Raw genomic sequence first — 5,041 nt, forward strand, 5'->3', positions numbered from 1 at the left:
CCCTTTGCCCAAAGCTGGAGTTCACTTTATGAACTGTCATTTGTCAATATTCTGATAAACTTGCTCATGGTGCTAGAAGTTTAAACTGGTATGTAAATTCATTACAAGTTGTACCAAATGAAAGAGTGTATTGCTGTCAGAATCCTCTCTTTACAGAATGGGTGTGTTATGCAGTAACACAACAAATGCATTGACAGGACCCATGGGTATCTCTCCTTAGTCCTTGATTCCTGATTTGTCCTTTCCTGACATATCTCCAAACAGGCAGAATGGGCAAAATTGTGAGAGAAGCTGACACTTTTTGATTTTAAGTCTCCTGGCCTGTCCCTTAGATCACAGCACTGAAGCTGTTATATACCTTTATTACCGTAATACCATTGAAAGTGTTAGGTCACTGGGAGGGAAAGCTGCATATGGGAAGTGTGCTCCACTGGCAAGTGAAACTAGTCAAGAGGAAGAATAACTGTTTCCTGCAGTACCTGTTATTCCTTAGAGCACTCTCAAACATGCTTAGCACATAAAATCTGACAAGATTAAAACCTCAGGTGGTATGGCTTAAGGCAAAGGAGAAATTCAGTTACCTGTCAGTAGTAATAATAAAGAGATGACTGAAACCACCACAACACTATCTTTCCTCTGGATTACCTCTGTTTTAAGTTGTCTGTATTGAGCAGTTATTCCTCCATGTCTACTGATGAAAGAATAAGTTAATGTTGTGCAAAGAAAGAGAAAACCTTAAATCTATTTTACAGTTGACTATGTTTCTTTGAATATTTTTATGACATTTTTTCTCTTCTGTTTGCTCTCTTGTAAACTGAGATATAAAAACCTAACAGCTTCCAATGTCATTAGCAGGTATGTGATAATCAAATGCATTCCTTACTTTTCTTTTGAGGGGCATCCATCTTTTGAAGGAAATTAAAGATTTCAGCTGAACCATAAATATGGTGCACTTCATGGCTCCCACCAAAATCAGTCTCATTATCATCAGGTATTCCTATATCAATATCTATTTCCTTTTGATAGAGACTGTGGTCTACTTTTTTGATACAGTGTGCTGAAAGGCTACAACTATGTCCTATATTTTGATCACCTACACTATCATCTTAAAAAAAAATCACACATAATGAAGGGAATTGAGATATATTTTTATACCTATACTACTACTATACTTTTTAAACTCATTTTGCACTGTGTTTTCAGATTAAATTTTTTTTAACCCAATTAAATACTCTCTGCATGTTCTGATTTTTACCCAGTTAGCTGTGAAACACATCCTTTCTCATCAGATGGATTGGAATTTTTCTCTGAAGTAAGAATAGTAGAAAGCAGATTTTCCCCTGTAGATGGCTTTATTATCCTAAGAATTAAAACCAAAATTTTCAATCCTTTAGGGTGGTAGTATTTTAATGTTATAGAGTTCATTGGGATTTTTTTTTAATGCCTTTAATGCAGCACTGACTGACTGACTGACTGACTGACTGACAGGGAACTGAAAATGCAACACCCATATGACTACTAGAGTTCATTTACAACCTTTTGAAATGAAAGTTGTTTTGCAAAATCTGGGGAGAAAGATTTAAAGCCAGAGATCCATTTAACATGTCCCTACAGGAGGCAAAAGGATTCCTCCAGGTGGAATTTGACACATATCCAGTCAAGTTTTTAAATGATAAGTCTGGTCACCTGCATAGCAAATAGGCAAAGATAAATAAGGCACATACTTGATGTAGGCCTTTGAAAAAAAAAAAAAAAAGGACAGATTGTGGGCCACTTAACCAGATGCCACAGGGTCTACACACAGCCTCTGTAATCTTGTTTTTGTAACTGCTGCATCTACTAAAAACGAACAGAGGCCAGAATGCTTGTAAATGAGAACATTGTCTTCTCAACACAGTCTCCCTTTTGAAGGCTTTTCATTTGCTTGTTAGTGAGTGATGTCCCTCAGTCATCAGTACATTAACATTTTACCAAGGGGTTTTTCAGTTTCAGTTTGAAAGCTTTTTTTTTTTTTTTTTTTTTTTTTTTGCTTTCTTGTTGGATCCCAGCTAGATATTTACACTATTTTTTCTCTCCGAAGGGCACAGTAATGTCTTTGATTCTGTGACCTTAACAGCCATGTTCAAAAACGTGAGTCCATTGCACAGCATTTTGGTGGTATCACTTCTAATAGTGTTAGATGAACATAGGTGAGAAATTCTGTTGATATTTAGACTAGAATTACAATAAATAGTTGTGCTGGGCAAAGCCTAGGCTAAAGCATTTCTTCAAATGTGTTGAACTGTGACAAAACAGTTTTGTAACTGTGTTAAATTAATTTATAGAACTCAGAAGAATTTTAAAATACACCTGGTCTTGGTTGTAGGCCATATGGGTTTCTTCCTCTCCTCAATGAAATCAAAATATAACTTTCTTTATATATAGCCATTTGGGGTTACAAAACTCAATAAATAAATAAATAAACACTGTTTTGTATATATGTGTGTGTGTGTGTGTGTACATATATATATATATACTAGAGAAGAAAATTTTTTCAATAGGATTCATGCTAGTAATGAGAGACTGGTGAAACATTGTTTGCTTTCTACAACTGCTGCAGTACAGTCTTGGCATGGCTTCCTCTGTCATTATTCATCAGACATAATTGCAGGTTACGTCATTCAGAGTGAGTGGATTTTTTCCCTAAACATGACTTAAACTGTAACACCTATCAGTTTTGCCATTTTTTTTTTCACCATGGGAATTGAAGGGACTTTTCCACTTCCAAAATTTTACAAAAGATTGATTCTCTGCACCATTTATGTATGACAGCTGCTTTCTCAATAGAATTTTCATGAAACTTTCATTATTAAGCCTGTAGCTCATGTTTGTGGAAGCTTAGCCATCGAGTAAGGACCCTAAAAAATGTGGCAAATTCACTTTGCTAGCCTTTCTAGGATATGGGGTAAGTTCAATTATCCACTTGATGGGATCTTTGAATATGAAGTGCCCCTAAAGCTATTGTACATTTACGCAACAGTTTAAAATGGGGGTTTTTGGGGTTTTTTAATATTTGATGTTTGATAATATTTTTAAGCAAGGAAATTGAAATTTGAGAAAGCCAATGGCAGAAGAACTAACCATTTAGAATGTGACTTAATTCACACGTCCTTGAACAATTAAAGAAGCCATATGGTCCAAAGATGACAATCTTTGGCTGCATTTAAATGAAATCAAGTGTTCCAGGAGACACCAAGACTGGGATGCAATAACTGTATAATCAGTATAGAAAAGTCATCAGGCATTAGGTAATGACATTGGCTCCCTGAAAAGTCTCTAGATAAATGAAAGTGTGCATGAATGTGATTGACAGAAACCAGCAAGCACAGCAGGCATCACCTGAGCTAAGCAGCAAGAAACACTGAAGGAGGGTGTCTGTGTCACTACCACCCAGAAACTTAATGTCAGAAATGACAGCTTAAAGATTAAATAATACTTGAGTTGGGATGCAGAAGTCCTAAATTTGAATCTAAAGAAACTGAAACCAGTCATCATTCAAACAGCCTACTATAAAAGTATAAATTCAAGACTTCATGGATACTTCTATTAATTGCATGGGGAATCATATCTGACAACCACAGAAGCAGATGATTAAGAAGTCATGTATGTCACAATTCTGAAGTACATTAACAGGATAAATTTGGGGAAATCACACCAAAATGTTTACTTACTGCACATGTGTTTGGTACAGAGTAACTCAATTCTTTTAAGGGGAAATTACACTGGAAACTACTTGGAAAGTGCCGACCAAACATCTGGTAGGTTGTGAATCCTTAAAAAGACTGATCCACTGTGTGGTCCTCTGGATAGTTTCAAATCACATGTATGATGGAGATGTTAAATTCAGGTCACTACACTAATCCTCTCCTAGGTAAATGGAGAAAGATGATTCAGCATTGACTTTTGGTCTGCTGGTGTAGTCCTGTTGCTAAAAAAAAAAACATGTTGTGTTGCAAACTTTGCTCTTCTTGGCTCTCGAGTTGTGTTGCCACAGGAAGATAGAAATAAAATTTTTCAGGCTTTCTGGATGGTCTAACTGTATTCTCTAAATCCTTATTTTTGAATCTAGTCCATAATGAATATTATTGAAGAGGATGTTGCTCACAGATACTGCAGTGATGTTCAAGGACTTAGTTAATAAGGTGAGTGGGCAAAGAAGGCAGATTCTTTTGTCTTGTTCTTACTCAAAAAGAAGAAAATACTGTTGTCTCTCATGTACAAACAATTTAAGTGGTTTGGTTAAATCAGAAAACCCTAATGCAGGTGCTGCCATTAATGTTTTTTGCAGTTCTCATAAGGCAGTTTGGCACTCAGAAATCCACACCAGTTGTTTCTTCTTGAGCTTGCTTCATAGGGAGGCATCACTAAAAATCCGCAGTTTAAAATCCACAACTTGTACAACCCAACTCTTGGACATTGCGAGGCTCTCAAGAAACAAACCACTACACAGTCTAAATGCATCTCTTTTTCTTTTTTTCTTCTTACACGTCAGGTTTAATTTCTTCTCTACAAGCATTTCACCAATTACTTCATAGGTAAAAAAAGTTTTTTATCTTTTTCTAAATTATTTACTGGATAAAGTGACTTCTTAATCAAAGGCAAAAATAATAAGAAATGTCTCATTTTCAGATACTTTCTAATACAACCTAAAGAAAAAGAAATCCAGGGAAAAGCTCCTATCTAACATATCCAGCCTTCAGTTTTACCTATGTGTAAGAATGAGCCATAAAAACTTTAGCTGAAAGATTTCAAAATCGTTTAAGTAGACAAAAAATATTCAAGTATTATCCATATACAGTGTCCAGTGTGGCCTAAGAGTAAAACAACTAGGGCTGAAGTACAGGCTATTTTTTCTGACCACTCTTTTGCTTGGCAGTTGGGAACACAAATTAGTGCTAATTTTTAGTAGTAGCTCTTAATTTGCACATCTCTTTAATTGGTCTGAACTAAGTTTTGTAAGTTTGTGGAGAACCTTATTCTTTTTACTGCAGCATCTTTCAGA

The sequence above is a fragment of the Chamaea fasciata genome, unplaced genomic scaffold (genome assembly GCF_029207755.1).
Source record: "Chamaea fasciata isolate MVZ Bird 193981 ecotype frontalis unplaced genomic scaffold, bChaFas1.0.hap1 SCAF_3, whole genome shotgun sequence".
Lineage (NCBI taxonomy): Eukaryota > Metazoa > Chordata > Aves > Passeriformes > Sylviidae > Chamaea > Chamaea fasciata.